This window comes from Halichoerus grypus, chromosome 7, assembly GCF_964656455.1.
Source record: "Halichoerus grypus chromosome 7, mHalGry1.hap1.1, whole genome shotgun sequence".
Classification (NCBI taxonomy): domain Eukaryota; kingdom Metazoa; phylum Chordata; class Mammalia; order Carnivora; family Phocidae; genus Halichoerus; species Halichoerus grypus.
Genome location: NC_135718.1, coordinates 104,857,132 through 104,874,274, shown reverse-complemented (window position 1 = coordinate 104,874,274; position 17,143 = coordinate 104,857,132). Strand labels below are relative to the sequence as shown.

At 43.4% G+C, this 17,143-nt stretch overlaps 1 protein-coding gene across 1 annotated transcript in view; it reads left to right on the top strand.

Annotated features, from left to right (window-relative positions):
• TNR (tenascin R) overlaps positions 1-17,143 on the top strand; it is a 406,540-nt gene that overhangs the window by 298,653 nt on the left and 90,744 nt on the right. The window lies entirely within an intron of this gene.

Here is a 17,143-nt window from a genome sequence, read left to right as displayed (position 1 = left end):
TGAACTGGTTGAAGGAGAAGGGGAAGGGAAAAAAGCCAAGAGAAAAATAAGATGTTAAAAAAAAAAGGTAGGTCAGTGAGACAAACTAAAATTTACTGTACTGCTTACCTCATAGATTCCTCCAGAGCTCCCATTTTGGAGAAACATGCCACTCCTCTGCAGACCGAAGCCACAGCAGTCCCTGAGAGCACACCATCGCCCAGCAGATGTCAAGCTCTGCCCCCTCTGTTCCCACTGCAGGTGGTTCCAGGCTGGGAAGGCTTACAAATGCAAAACATGTCACATGTACACGTGACTTTTAAATTCTGGCTTTTAGTAACTCACACTCCCCTTCCTTGCTTACCTAATTGTATTGTTCTTTAGAGCCCATTTTCACGTTCTTCTCTTGGTGACCCCCAGTATTAGGACTAGGTGCATGACATAAAGTGATTTCTCTAATGCAGCTGAAGGGACTGTCTAGAGATCCCCTCCTTCCACCACAGCTCCTTCTCTGGCCTTCCATGGACCTGACTCCACACAATCTTTTGACAGTATATGTATTCCAATAGCTGGCAAAATATTGCCCATGTCTATAACAGGGAAGAACAATGATCTAAGATGGGTTAATCTAGTATGTAGTATTTGTTAATATCTATAAATTGGTTTAATTTTTAAGTATGTATATATAATAGATATGCTTCTATGTATATATATATTTTATATATGTCATATATAAATATGCACACACATTTGTTTTATCAAATCAGCATTGTGTTTCTACCATGGCATCCCATCTTCTCTTCTTGTACAATTTTAGCAAGTGTTCCGAACAGATAAGGAGCACAAAGCTAGAGTAGTGTTACATTTCCCAGACAACCAGAAAATGCTAAGTCATTGGGGAGCACTTCAACTCATCCACCATACATTAATGCCAACCATGTGCCAGGCACCATGTTAATTGCCGGGAACCCAGAGATTAATAAGACTTGTGTCCTTCCCTTCATTTCAGCTGATGACCTGGCTTCTTACTTTGAGAAATGGAAGCAATCAGAAGAGAAATCTATCTACTCCCACCTTCCCATCTGTCAACCCCCTCCACTTGCTTTTACACTGCCTTCCTTCCAGTTATGAGGATCTTCTCTAAAGCCAAATCTTTCCATTTGATTACTGGATCCCACCCACTCTTGCCTACTCAAGGACATCAGTTCACCAAACATCCTCTTTATTCTGCATCATCTGTTTTCCTCTGCTTTCAGTCAGTTATTACTTCCACTGCCAAATCCAATGATCAATTCTCAGTCCTCATCTTACTGGATTGATTCATAGCTCTTAACACAGTTGAATCCTTCCTACTCTGTGAAATACTGTCTTCACTTGATACTGATAAATCCACTGTCTCTTGGTTCTCCTCGAGCCTCAGTAGGGGCTTTTTCTCATTCATCTATGCTGGCTCCTCATCATCAGTGGAATCTCTAAACGTTAGGACACCATAGGGACCAATCCTCAGAATCCTTATATTCTCCTACATTCACTCCATTTACTTCCACGAACATTCAATGACTTTCAAAATTATATCTCTAGCCCAACTTTTTCCTTGAATTCCAGACTCATAATCCAACTTTCTCCTCAGTATGACTTTTCGGGGTTCTAATAGCTATCTCAGACTTTATACACAGAGGTGTATAAAGTCAAATCTTTCATATTCCATGCTCTAAACCTGATTTACACAGACCAAAAATCTTGGGGCCATCTTTCATTTCTTTCTTTTTCTGGTCTACCATTTTCAGTTGATCAGCAAACCCCATTAGTTTCTCCTCTAAGACATCATGTAAGTCACACTCCTCTGCTCATAACCCTGCAATGGTTCCCCATCTTACTCAAAGAAAAACTCTTGCCATGGCTTCTAAGGCTCTGCTTTCAGACACCCCTCTGACTTTTCTTTGTGTCACTCTCCCTCTAGCTCATTTGCCTTCTTCTTGGAATATCTCAAACATAACCCCACCTCAGGACTTTGCGCTTGCTGGTCTCTCTGACTAAAATGCTTTCTAGTTATCTGCATGGCTCATTCCCTCACTTCCTTTAAGTAACTGCTTAAATATTTTCTCATCAAAGGTATCCTTAGACCTCTTAGCACTGCTTTGCTTCCCTGTTTTCTATTCGAACTTTCTTTATAATACTTATCATTACTTGTCTTTATGTCTCTTTTCTCTCTTCCACCACTAGGGTATAAATTCCCTGGGTGTTATTTTGTTCATTACAGTGTCCCCATGCCTAAAACAACTAAAAAATATGAGTTTGTGAGTGGCATTAAAAGCTCAGTCCTTGCCTTTAAAGAACTCATAGTCTAGAAGGGTAAACAGAAATATAAAAATACAGTCACAAGGAAAGGTAGAACGTGCAATACAGAAAACTGTGGGAGTGGAAAAGAGACACAATTATTCGCCCAACCTGGGGAGGATCAGAGAAAGCTTCCCAAAAGTGGTGATGGTCAGTCTTGAAGTTAAAGAGGCATTAGATAGGCACAGTGCATTGGTGGTGGGGCGGGGGATAAGGAAATAAGGAATAGAAAAGAATTATCAGGAGCATATTCAGCAGAGGGATAGTAGGAGCAAGTCTAGTGAATTCAAAAACCCCATGTTGCATGCTAGAACATGGTAGGAGCCAGCATAAGTAGACACATGCTCCCAGGCACAGATCAAGAGGTAAGCAGTGGTGAGAGGTGAGGCTGGAGACCTAAATAGAATCATGTCATGAAGTAGCTGTAATGCCAAGCTAATGACTTAGAATATAGATGGCGGGGAGACATTGAAAGATTTTAAGCAGGGATACGATAGTGTTATTCACTCAGAAACTCAATAAAATTCTTTTGAAATAACGTAAGCAATATGCCAACTATTGGGTAAATGGCACTGAGGTCACAGTGTTACAGTTCAGCAGAGGACATCAGTGATAGGCATAGCTCAGACAGGAATGGAGTCTGGTCTGAGCCACCTCAACTCCCTGGCAGTATGGAGGATGGTGGGGAAAGAGACACACAGAAAGCAGTGAAAGATCAGTTGGAGGACTTATATTTCAATTCAGGCAAGAGATGATAATTTATCAGGCCCAAGGAAGGAACAGTGTTCCCGGAGAGTCAACATCCCATGCGTTGTCATCATAAAAGGTAGAGCTTATCTAGAGTCTCCACTCTTCTTCCAGGGCTCCACCTCACACCTGCTCTCTGGAAACGAATGTGTGTTACCTCACAGGCTGCCAGAACCTTCCTGGGAAATCAGCATGTGGATGAATCTTGAAAATTCAATCTGGCTGCATCCTGAGGGTTTCACATGCTAGTTCTCTGGGACCACACACTGAGACACTTTGCAAGAAAATTGAACAGAAAACAGATGGCGAATGTCATGGGGCCTCATATAACTGAGAAGGCAAAGGAGTAAACCAAAAAACAAAGTGCTAGGACCAGACTTCTTAGAATAGGCAGAGAAACGGCCACCTCCCCTCTGCTCCTTGACTGGGAGGACTGGAAAGTGGTGTTGATCTCTTGTAGGAGCAACTATGGTCTCCATGACCTGGTAGATGGGCTTGGTGGTTAGATTGATTCAATTGTCCCACATCTCTTCCCTCTGTTTCTTCACTCTGAATATTCTTTGGGTTTATTACAACAGCTCAGAATGAACACTCTAAATTTAGACCCTAACTATTTCATGTTTCCAAGGGAACTGTAAATTACTTTGTGAATGTACATACAACACAGCCAGCAAAATCCGCTTGATGAAGCCCTCTCTTACACTCGGTCTCTGAAGACGCCTTGTAAATTGTTGCCTTGTCCAGGCTCCTGGACAGCTGACAGCTTCAGACAGATTGCCTTTGCTTCCCCATCTGACATTCTGTAAAAGACTCTGCTGTGGGTACTGAAACCTTCAAAAGCTACAGCTCCAAACTTCCCCCAAAGTCTTGTGTTTGTGCCTATGAAGGGTTTGCTGGATGGGGAACCAAGTCAGGGATGCTTCACTGTGTATGACTAGCCATGTAACATGAGCGTGCCTAAGTTACTCCTCATAGTATGGAGTCCTGCCTAATAGTGAAGACAGAAGAGTCAATGACCCAAGAAGGAATAATGGAGCATGGGAAAGAGTTTTGATGAAGTTAGTCAATCTCTTAGGACTGAGTTCAGCTATAGTAACAGAGAATGGAAATAATAAGGGCTTAGACAATGTAGAAATTTGTTTTTCTCTCATGTATAGGAAGTCCAGAGACATCCAGTCCAAAGGTTGGTATGATAGATGCACACTGGTGCCACGAACCCAGCCTCCTCCTATCTAATCTTCTAGTTGTGCAGTTGCCATCTTTAAGTTCACTGCATGGTCCAAGATGCCTTCTGGAGCTCCAGCTCCCATGTCCATGCTCCGGTCAGCAGGAAGGAAGAAGGTGGAAGAGCAAGAAGTCTGCAATTATCAGCTGGCCAGCTTCCTATATATGTCTTTCCCCAAGTCCCACACAATATTCTGCTTATGTCTCACTGGACCTACCTTCATTGCTTAGCCACACCAAGCAAGAAAGACTGAGAAACGTAGTTTTTTTTTTTAATTGGATGCAATATGGCCCCAAATAATATTTATGTGTTTGCCACCAAGAGAGAAGAAGAAAATGAATATTGGGTGGAGTCTAGCAGTCTCAGCTACAGTGAGGTTGTAATCACATGAGGAGCAGAAGACCCTGTGCCCCTGATTTGATACCATGGAACTTAAAATAACAGCAAATACTCAGCAGAAGGAACAAATCCTAAAAGAATGGAAAGACTGAGAGAAGGAGAGACAGAAAAAGACTACCCTTCCTTTCCCTGAGGAAGGAAGGAAAAAGAAATGAAAAGAAGGAGGGAAGAAAGGAGAACTGAGAAAATCAGGCAATAAGAAAAAAGGAGAAATCAAGAGCAGGCTAAAGAAAGGAGGGAAAGGAGAATGAAACCCGGGTGTTTCAGGGTACCTCAGATTTTTGCTATCTGGGAAAGTTTGGGCTTCCTCTTTCTCCAGCCTGGGGTCTTCTTCTGTGCCTTCCTAGGAGCAGGGCTCCCTGCCTCTGCTTGTAACCACAGTTGTTCCAGCCCCTCTCCTGCAATGTCTGGAAAATGGGACAAGCCAGGTCCCTCTATCTCTGGGCTGCCCTTGACATGAGTTGTCACCAGACTAAACACTCTGGAAAATAATGTACATACTCAGAATCCTTTACTGTAGAATCAGGCACACCTCAAGTGTAGAAGTTGTTGCTAACTGAGATGGCCCCTTCCAGACCTGTCTCTGCAACATGGTGTTCACTGTGATTATCTTCTTCACCTGAGACATGCAGCCCCTACGTCAAGACCCATAGTTAGCCACTGCCCTTTCCAGCCCTCCCCAGAGAAGAAGCCTCATTCCTCCTCATATCTTGCCAGTTGGGGCAACAATATCTCAAGCTTTGGCAGAAGGCAGGAGCTCTCGCCCCCATCAGTAGCCTGCAGAGAGAGAGAGATTGTGGTCCATAAACGAGGGAATGTGGATTCCCAGTGAGAGCTGAGACTGGCTGTTCTCCTTCCTCAGTTACCTATGCAGTAATCACCTTTCACAGAAGCAAGCGTTGGCTTTTCTCAGCTTTTGACCCTGTCCTTTAGGAACCAGAAGACCACCACCATGGTCCCCACCCCCTCCCTATGATTGTTCGAGAAGCATTGATTCTTTCCTGCTCTGCTGAGGCCTGGCCCCAATACAAAAGAAATGTCACTGTCAGCAGAAGCTGATTAAATTATTTTTATTCTAGACCTTCCTAGGAACTAAAGCATTGGGTGGATGCTAGCTCATCCCTTGGTGGAAGGGAAGGAAGAGGGTTAGGGAGGGTGTCACCTATGGTATACCTCTGTTAGAGTTTAAGCTTCTGTAGAACAGAGAGTGTCCTCTTACATCAATTTTATATGACCCTCAGTACCCAACATGGTGCTTTCCACATGGTAGATATTTGATAATACTTGTTAGATAAATATGAGAAAACATCTATTGTTTTTCAGCTCCACACAGCTGAGACAAAAACCTTATTTTTTTTAAATAACAGATTAATATGGAAAATATCCAAGAAAAAAGTTCATGTTCTGCTTTCTCTCCCAATTGATTCATTCCTCCCTAAACGCTCATTTGGTACAGCCCCCAAATGAAAGGGCAGTCTCGAGGATGTCCGATGCTGAATGTCATGCACATGATTATGCAAAAGGCAGGCTGCTCCCTGGGCTCTGTGGGGAGCTGTGAACGACTCAGTTTCTGGAATCAGTACTCTTCTGAGAAAAAGCAGATGATGGAGTCAAACAGCTCCCCCGCTCCATTTATCTACACATGCAAAATAAGGATGCACCAACTGGGCCCCAGAGAAACTCCACAACACCTGGAGTGGTGCCGAAACAAAATTTTCCTTCCTTTTGCAGAAAATCACATTTTTTTCACTCCAAAATATGAAAGAACCCATTATTGCAGTAATAATTTCCCTTTAGGTAATGATGTTTCACTGGGCCCTCTTCTCCATATGGTAGGTAGAAACAGCTTTTATCTGAAGACAGTGAAAGGGAAGTAGAGAAGAAACTTGAAGGAACCCAAGCACAAACACGGCTCTATCGAGGAGAGAGGAAAACCCTGAGTCAGCATCAAAGAGGAGGATTGTACAGTGCACAGAGCAGGGCGCCAGGAGTCAGGAGATCTGCGCTCTAGTCTCAGGTCTACTGCGGAGAACTGGGGCTGCTTCCTCCCCTGCCAGATACAAAGGCCTAAGGTGAGCTCCAAATCTCTGCGTCCATCATTTGGCATGTGTACCCACTGGAAGTACTCAGAGATGAGACGGAAGGACTGGAAACTCTCCTCGGACATGACATGACCTCATCTATGAAAATCATCCTCCCAGCCTGAGATATGAAGGAACATGTGTTCTCACTAAGACTTCTGTTGAATTCTCACTTCAGGAACCCTTCCTCAGGAACCCTTAATTCCTTCTTCAAAAGTGAATCCCTAAAAGTCATCTGAGCTGCCATTCAGCCACCTCCCTGCCAACGTCTTTCTCACTTTGACTATTACTAACTGCCATGATTTTTGTTGCTATTTGACTTCCTCAGGCTCTAAACAACACTGGCTGAAAATGTAGTGAGTTGGTAGGATGAGCTGTCCAAGTCCTGCCCTGGGGTTTCAGCAACCAGCTGGGGTGAAGTGCTACTGCTTTCTTCACCACCTAGTGATGACCTACTCAGGGTTATGAAGCAGTCTCACACGCAGATTCCATCTTTCATGCAGGTTGCGTGCGTGACATGCTGTGTTGAGAAGGTCAGTGGGAGAGCGTGTCATGACCAGTCAGCAGTATCTGTCATGAAGGAAGAAAGCAAAAGTGATGACGATCATGATATTTACTTTCTATTCCTTGGCCCAGGCTCTTGGGCTATCAACCTGTGCTGAAGATGACAATGGTGAAGACCCAATTCCTCCAGTGATGCATCTTTCCTCAAACAGTGACGTCATGCAGCATTCTCCCCCCATCTTCTAGAAGATGGCCCCCAGATCCTACCCTGTTCCAACCTGTGCTCTAAGTCCCTGAGAAGCATCTTAGAAGGAGTATCCCATTGTAATATGAATCCCATAAGATGCCATTAAAAAAAGTCTTTGGTCCTACATTTGGAAGTGCTACATGCTGAATATAGCTAACATTTTCATCTACTAGCTATTAAGCATTTATCATGCCACAGATTCTAAGTGTTTTACATATATTAGTTAAGCTAATCCTCATAATGTAATGTCCTCATAATGTAATGTCCATTTTACAGAGGAGGAAACTAAAGCAAGAGAGATTGCACAACTAGCAACTATTGGTTCAATCTGGAAATCCAAATCTAGAATCTATTCTTTTAACCACTACAACATGCTGCCTTTCATTTCTATATCATCTATTTCTTATCTATCTATCTATCTATCTATCTATCTATCTATCTATCTATCTAAATCTAGCTAGCATTGTAATCTGTCTTCACCTTCATATCCACACTAAATCTATACTTACATCTATGTCTACGTCTATCCTGATGGTTCACAAATCACATTAGCATATTAAAGTCTGAAAACTTCTTCTGTAAAGAAATCTATTTAACTCTGCTTAATTAGGTGATTTCTAAATTTATTTGACATAAGAAACTCTCTACAGACACTTTTTTCCCTCTGCTTAGCTTCTACTAACAATTCATGCCATTGAATGTTCTAGAGCACCATGAAAATCTGCTTTTGAGGATTTTCTGAAGGAAGAATGAGAATCTTGAATCCCAAATTCAGCTTTCTGCTTTATTTAGGCCAATATTAGTATAACCAGATGACTCAAAATCCACATGAGAGTTACCCAATTCTTCAGGTCCTAAATGAATTTAAAGGGAGTTGGTAAATGTAGAGAACAGAATGGACTCTATCCCTGAATGTTTGATTAATTGTTTAAGTAACTGATGATAGATGATAGATGAGTCAAGTCAAGAATAAACTAATAGTAGATGGTGAGCATTTTCACTTACATAAAATGAGAAAAGTGCAGAATGGCATGAAAAGCTTGAAAACTGGATTGAAGATTTTTGCACTGGAACTCAAATTCAATCAATACCTGGAACTATATTCTTTATTATATGCTCAACACATAGTATTGTGCCTAGTAGGTGCTCAAGGAAATATCTTGACCTAAACAAATGTTTGATCTAGAAGGATTTACTTACCCTCCCTGGGTTTTAGTTTCTTGTATACAAAATGAAGGCAATAATAACAATTTCAGTTTCCAAGGTTGCTGTGAATATTAAATCAGATGATGTATTTGTAAGCAAGTTTTTTTTTAAAGATTTTATTTATTTATTCATGAGAGAGAGAGAAGCAGAGGCAGAGTGAGAGGGAGAAGCAGGCTCCCCACAGAGCAGGGAGCCCGATGCGGGACTCGATCCCAGGACCCTAGGATCATGACCTGAGCTGAAGGCAGACGCTTAACAGACTGAGCCACCTAAGCGCCCCTATAAGCACGTTTTAATTTTAAAGCCTGATCTAAATATCTGCTGCAAGTGCTATTATCATCAACAGTGATAAACTTAGTTGGATTGGAAACAGAGCCATTTTCATTTACATCAGTTCTTTTAGCCATGACTCCTCGAGAGTTACACCCTGAGTGGGGGTGCTGGTCAGCAGTCAGCACGAAGGGAGAAGCAAGCCCCTCACATAGAAAGAGTTATAAGAAAGGCCCCTAGGGAGAAAGCAGGGACAACCCCTAACCAACTCAGCCTCTGGCTCTGAAGAAAGATCCCCCCATATACCCTTCGATACGGGGACATTCCTTTACCACTGAAACACAGTAGCTGTTTAATAAGTGTTGGTTGAATTCAGCTTATATCTCTATATAAAGAAACGCTAGCCCCTGCAAATCCAAGCACGGTGGTTGTGGCAACGTGTAGGGAGAAAGGACGAACACATGGCTGCCGGCTGCCTTTCTGCCCTGCTCAGTTGTGTCCCTGAAGGCATGACCAATCAGGATACTGCTTCAGGAAGTGATGTCCCAGGTTTTGATAAAAACCAATTCTGGTCCCTGCTCATGAATTACTCAGGGTCCATGTAGCGAAATGCCTTGGATGATAAGAACTCACTCAAACTCATTCAGTTTGAGTCCTGCATGGCACCTCAGAAAGCACAATCAGGCAGACTAACCTTTTTTACAGTGCTTACTTTATGCCAGTCTTGCCCAGAATCATGCTCCAGTCCAGCTCAGGACAGTACCACCCCCTCTCCCGGCCTTGGACCCTGAAGCTGGCCTCCTAGGCCTCATGCCCAGCTTCTATAGCCAAGTGAATAGCTTTGACCCTGGTGCTCCTCCTGCTTCTTAGGGTCCAGTTTCAGGGCTCCAACACAGGCCAGGAACAACCAAGGAGTAATTTAGGAATCCCTGTGGTTCCCAGGGAGCTATATTCTGCTCTTTCTCACTCGGGAAAGTAGACCATTCCCTCAGAGTTACTGATCATCTGCATTAAATGATAGTCCTCCTCAACATGTGTGGGTCAAGAAGATGCACCACAATGCCACCATAGCATTTGTCAGTCGTTGCCACCTGAGCATCCTCAATTGCATTTTGCTCATTTCAACAATTATTAACTTAACACCGAATGATGATTCACCCTCCTGCTTGTGTTGCCTCTACCTGCTGGGGCTGACAGAAGATTGGGGAGGAAAGATACTGCCATGGCTGGATGTCTCATAACAAACCTCCAACCCATGCAGAAATGGAACCACGTGATCCTTTATTCTTCACACATTAACGATGCTGACGCTGTCCCATCGATTACGTGACACTTCATAGTTTATACAGTATTTTCACACAGACTTGATTCTCACTATGAATAATTCCCACTTCATAGATATGGAAACTGAGACTTAGAGCCATCACATGACATGCTGGAATTCGTAAAGCCAGTGACTGGAAGTGGCAGGAGACACAGAGAGATGGGTTCTTCAAGGCAGGTGCCCTGCCCACCAGGCAATGACCCCTCACTAAAGTCTCCCTGAGGTGACCCCCGGAGGGGACCATCTATGACCCTGTTCACAGCCAACAACCTCCAAATCCAAGGGCAAAGATGGCCCCAAATCACTCCTTCATTCCTGAGAAGAATCAGATAAATCCATGAGACTGACAGGGCCTGAGTAATCAGAGAAACCAGCTTTTCAGCGAAGATGGACATGCAGCAGGCAAAGACAATTAGGGGGTGTGAGTGGTCTGACAGGTACCAGGGTCAATAATAAGAAACAATGTGACAGGCAGCAGTAATCAAAAGAGAAGTGAGGGGGAAGACCTATAATCCTGAAGCTATCAGTGAGAGAGCCTGGAAAGGGATAGGCAAGACACTTATTACCCTAACAAACTGTGCCGATAGCTAGCAGGACACCTGTCCCCAGTCCCCAGGGTCACCTCACACACTTCAGCAGCAGTTTTCGGGAATAACATGGCATAGAGGACAATTTCAGAAACTTTGGAAATAGGAGAAACCAATTTGTGGGGAAAATGTGGACACCTAAGCAGGTAAGCCTGGCTGAAGCCACATCATGTGTGTATGTTCGTACGTATTTAGATAAAGAGCCCCTGAGACTTCAGTATCTGTGCTATATACTGGGACAAAAGATAGCTAGATGATAGACCTGCCCTCTAGGGACCCTCTGTTTGGGGGCAGACTCGGGGAGGAAACAACTCCATAGGTAACTATCCTGTTAAGTGTAGGAACAAGTTCTATGTGAGCTCAGAGAGAGATCATCGTCGCAAATTCCTTCTTGGGTGAAGGCTTCCCGGTCCACTGGTTACATCCTCTGACATTCAAAAAGTTTGAGTCTTGGTGCCCTCATTTAAAGGCTTTGTGATTTTAGACAACTCACTTAACCTCTCTGTGACTCAATTTCCTCATCTATAAAACGGGACGATCATGGTCGCTTGTATGTTTGCTCTGAGGATTAAATGAGTTAATATGCAAAAGCCTTCAAAGAGTGCCTGGCATGTGCCTGGAATATGTATGTGTCAGTCAGAGAAAGCCCTCCCTTTCCCTCAGAGCGCAGTCCTGCAACATATCCCAGTGGGGCGCGATGCACAGACCTTGGGTCATGTAGTTATATGTGACCAGCTTTGCTGAAGGTGGTGGGGAGTTTCCCTTCTTAGTCAAATACGGCTGGTTTGGACAAACCCAGCCATGTCTTCAATCTTCTAGGAAAAGCCCAGAGATCTTGCTATTTTAGAGAAACGCAATAAATATCCATTGTTAATTTATTACTGTGGATTCATCTTGCAGATCAAAAGTTTGGACCATTCTAGACACATTTGTGGGTCTATACTAATGAAGGTATAATATCCTAGACCAGGATGAGGACATATCATTGCCTACCTCATAATTATCTTCCAACATAGCCCCTGATGGATAAGGCATGGAAAATTCTCAGCACTGGCTCAGGAAATATTTCACTGGCTTTAGGCTTCCTATTCAATGAATCAGCTGGTGTCTTGCTCAGCAGGGGGAACTCCTATAATGATTTCCCTGCAGGAATCCTGTTTGATAATGCAAACTAGGATCAAAGGGATACGTTTTCCTATTATAAATCCAAAGAAAGGATCCAGTTTTGATTTGTTCTTAGGGAAATCTGAGAGCTTCTTGGGGGTATAGTCCTAAGGCCCTTCACTAGAGGAGAGCTGTTGAGTAAATCCACAGAGAGAAACAGAGAAAGTCCCTTATGCACTGACTAGCTTGGGCTTCTCCACTCCCTCTGGGCCTCCGCTGCCAGACCCCACCCCCATCTCCAGCCCTGCAGCTGACAGTTTCGGTGAGCCCTCTGTCCCTACCCCGGCCAACTGCTCATTAAAGCCCGTATAAGTGGCCAAAGTGTAGATAAAGTAGAAGGCTGAAACTTCTCTTGTTAACTTATAGAACATTTTTTTTTTTTTGCTGAGAAATGAATAAACCTGTGCCTTTATTACTATTATTTTTAATGTCACTGTATTTCCCCAGTTTCCCTGTGAGGAAAACAAACTCAAGGAGATGTGAGCCAAATTACTTTCGACCCTGTAAACGTAGCAGAGGTTACCCTGAGAACACTTGATTTCTTTAATACCAGCTTCACGGCATGTCATTCGCAGGAATAAGCCTCAGTTTACTCCTCTGTAAAGTAGGGCAATATGCCTACCTTACGTATTTTACAAAATTCACAGAAGGATGAACCAACATTATGTTTATGAAAGCATTTTGTAAACTATAACGAGTGCTGTAAATGCCAGGTGTGCTGGTCCTCTGGTTCCTTTTAGTGCTTTTCAATGGGGGGCAAGGTAGAAAGATCCATGTGAGAGAAGATGCTGAAACCTTTCACAGGCGATGAATCTTATTCTCGGCAACTGCATGAAACCACACTGAACCATGTCCACCGTTAGGTTAGATGAGGCTGTTGTTCAAATGAAAATGTCACTGTTATTTATGGTCTAAGGCCTACCTGTCTCCAAATAGGTTTTCAGAAGGTGTTAATTTATTGCCAATACTGTACCTTGTATTACTTTGGTATTTGACTACTGAAAGAATGAGGCACAGAGGACAGGTAAATTTTAAGCAGAACTGGGGACAGGAGGAAATGCCTGGGGTAAATCACCCTCCCCAGGAAGCCAGGTCTCTGTGGGTACTCGCAGGGATGAGCCCTGGACTGCCATGCTCAATCGGTGAGGACACTGCATCCAGACTTCTAGGGTGAGTAGAAGCTGAGCTGTTACCATCCTTAAGTCCCAACAGAGGTGATGGGAGTTGGCAGAGAGGTTACTAGAACCTAGAAAGAGAGTCAGTGGTGTAGAGAAGGTCACCTTGAGAGAGACACAGCTGGCCTGAGCAACCTCCCGGAAGGAAGCCAGGACCCTGCTCTCCTCTGGACTCCAGCTGTGGTTATCCTGCTGGGCCTCCCCCTTCCGCTGAATGCGAAGATCCAGGGCTAGGGCGAGAGGGGCTTCTGGGGAGAGAGATGAGGGGAGGAGAAGGGTGGAGAGAGGGTCTGGAGGGGCCCATGGAAGAGCTCCGGAGCTGAGTGTGCCGGGAGAGGAGTGGTGCGCACGGAGGCTCCCTCTCTGGTCAGGGGAGGAAGGAGAGCTCCCCTCGAAGAGAACAGGGCATGATGCACCAGTTACCGCAGGTTTAAACCCACCCCACCGGAGACATTCTGCACCCTCAGTGGGCTCTGTTGTACTTTTCTGTACCCTGTATGGATCACACATGGACTCTGGGAACCCTCAAAACACGCTTCGCTCACCAAAGCCTCAGCAGCCTGGCCACACTCGGAGCCGCCTCAGAAAAGCAGCTGCTTATAGCTAAATGGTCAGTTCTTTTCTTTATTCAGATTGAAAACATTTAAAAGTCCAATATTTTACAATACATGTCCTGAATCGAGCAGTTAATAAGACAACATCGGCATTCCACTGGAGCCTCCTTTTAACAATAATGAACAAAGATGACGCTGTATAACTTAATGGAGAACAAAATGCATTTTGTCAAGACCGAGTGAGAGCAAAGGAATTTAAGAAATTATGTACCCTGCAAAACCACTCTGGAAAGTAATGAGGAAAGCTAATCTGAGCCTTACTGACTAAATAACTGCAAAATAAGATAAACGGCAAGCAAACAATCTTTTGAGTTTGGCAGATTAGTATTCATCTTTGGCGCCAATTGCCGCAGCAGATGTCAAAGCGTTTCTTAATCACGTCACGCCCTGCTTACAACACTCGCAGGGCTCGACAGGGCAAGTTTCTGCAGATGCCAGTCAAGGCTCGCTGACAACTTGCTGCCTGAAGACACACACACACACCCCTGCACCACCACCACGGTGGAGATGGCGCCCTGCCTCCAGCATGATTTTCCTAGTTCTCTACCCCTCACTGCCCGCAACTGCCTTTTCCTCTGCCTCCTCCCTTCGACATCTTCCTAATTCTTCAAGACCCAGCTCAAAGGCCACCTTCCCCACTGAGCTTTCTCTAGAGTGTCTTGCAGTTGAGATGCTTCCTTCTGCTGGGCCCCCCAAAGGATTTCCCCCAGACTTCTGTTACGGCACTTGTCATGGTCTCCTGTTTCTTCTTGGTCTGCGAATCCCTCCCTGCCAGGTACACAGGGAGTTACCTGAGACTTCTCTACCTCACCCCTGACATCTCGAATGGAACTTGGCGTGGTTGCTGGCATGCAATCAGCATGTAACTGAATTTAATTAAGCCAGTTGTGCTCCATGTACTGGTACTCTCGGAACTTCCTCGAATGTTGGTGAGCAGATAATGATGTTATTTCATGCTCTAGAAAATATAATTCACCTATGTGTCGTCTCTGGGTCAGGGTGGTGCTATTTCATGCTCTAAAAGACGTAATTTACACAATGAAGAAAATAACTCCTTTAGACCTCTAGAGCTGAACTTTTATAAGTTGCCACCTCCAATATACAAGTCATCTGAAGAAATTAATGGATATCCGATATGAAAGCAATTATTCGGTTCCTGCTGGAAGGATCGACTCCAACATAGTTATGTCATATAATTGGAAACAGCATGAATTTGATATTTGAATCTGTCATTAGGCATTTTTAGAGTGGATGAATTATCTCATATTCTGGATGTGGGTGAGTATAATTTTTGCAGGTGACTACTCCTAAGATTTGTCTGTTTCTAAAAGGTTTCAATGTCCTAAGCTCAAGCAAACAATTTCTACATTTATAGTTATAATTACTTAGAGGTTCGGAGCTCACATTTATAAATTGGCATGGCCCTGAGTTGGCCTCCTGGACCCATTGGCCCATGGACATAAGCCCTAGAATCCATGCAAAGACATGGCCTGCTCCCTGATCTCAGGAATGCAGATAGGGCACCTATGTGTTGTTTCTATAATCTAGTTTTAATTGATTTTAACTTTTTGTAAAGACTGAAGATGGTGCCTCCAGAGGCAGAGCTACCTGGCCTTTGGCCTTGGGACCCCAATAAACTCTGCTTATGCTGTACCCTTTAACCCCTCTCCCCTCTCCCTACCTGCCCTCCACAACTCCATCTAACTTTCCAACCCCTCGCCTCCATCAGAGGTGGACTGGAACCTCTGCGTCAGGAAACCTTCTCCGGCCGCTGCTCCCACACTTAGCTCTGTTCACCGTGTGAGAGACACCTGTTAAACTTGATTTGAGGATCTCCAGTGTAATAAGAAAAACAGACTTCCTTGCTTTTTCTTTAAGTGTCGTGTGTATGAGTCTAGTCTTCTCAACCAGGTTGTAAGCCCCAAGAGGACAGAGACCACTCTTATGTGTTGAACCAGTTTCTCTCTCTGTTCTCAGGAGTATCTTAGGCAGGAAAGAGAAACCATGGATTTGGGATGCAGTTAGGTGGGCAGTTCCTCTTACAAGGCAATCTTCTTTTAAAAATTTATTTATTTTAAAGATTTATTTATTTTAAGGGAGATAGAGCAGGAGCAGGGGGAGGGGCAAAGGGAGAGGAAGAGAGAATCTCCAGCAGACTCCCAGCTGAGTGTGGAGCCTGACGAGGGGCTCAATCCCACAACCCTGAGAGCATGACCTGAGCTGAAATCAGGAGTTGGATGCTTAACTGACTGAGCCACCCAGGCGCCCCATCTTTGCGTTTTTATTAAATGTAAAGAAGAGGGAGATGAAAAGTAATATGATGACTCTTCAAGAAGAATAATTGAACAGCAAATGGTGACATGCTGTTCTCTCAGCTCAGGAAACACGAACAAAAAATAGATATTAATGATAGCAAAAGGTCAGACTCTTGGAAGAATTTGTGACCAAAAGGGTGGAAATTGATGAGGAATTTATTATTTATATTCGACCTACTTCCAAAGGATAGAGGCGGGTGATGTATGGGGGCTGTGGCATCTACGACTGAACCAGAAAGTCTGGAAATACGACTCAGGATTTAGCTCGGTTCTAACTTACTATGTGAATTGGGCAAATCATTTCCACACTTTAAGCTTCATCTATAAAATGGGAATAATCCCCTGGACTGTTAAGAGAATTAAATAGGATTATATTCAAAAATAAATATATATTTTATTATATTATATTATAGTATTATATATTATTGCATTATATTAATATTGTTAATATATTACAATATAATAATTAGTATATGGTAATCATAGTGTATATTAACATGTAATATATTAGGTCATTATTAATATTTTATATTATATATTTTCAAATATCCTACAGCTGTTATAATGTATTATTAATGTATTAATCAACATAATATATTACTATATTAAAATCTATTAACATATTACATACATTATTAATATATTTTTTATATATGTTCAAATACAGAATTACTGAGGATCTATAAAAATTGGATACATTCTCAGCTAAATGGAATCTCCCTTTATCAAAAATCATGGGCAAGCATGGAAGGAAATCAGTGCTCTCTGCGGGGGAGGGGGCGGGTGGGGGGGGGGGTTAAGACTCGCCCAGCCAGCTGTATTGTAAAGTGGGAATTCAACCTGGGATGACCTCACACTCCCTTCTGATCCTGAGATTTTATTACTCATTTGGTAACATTCCCATGACTGATACTCAAGACCCCATACTTCAGGTGAAGAAGGGGTAGCTCTGGGCAGTCAGGCCAGGTA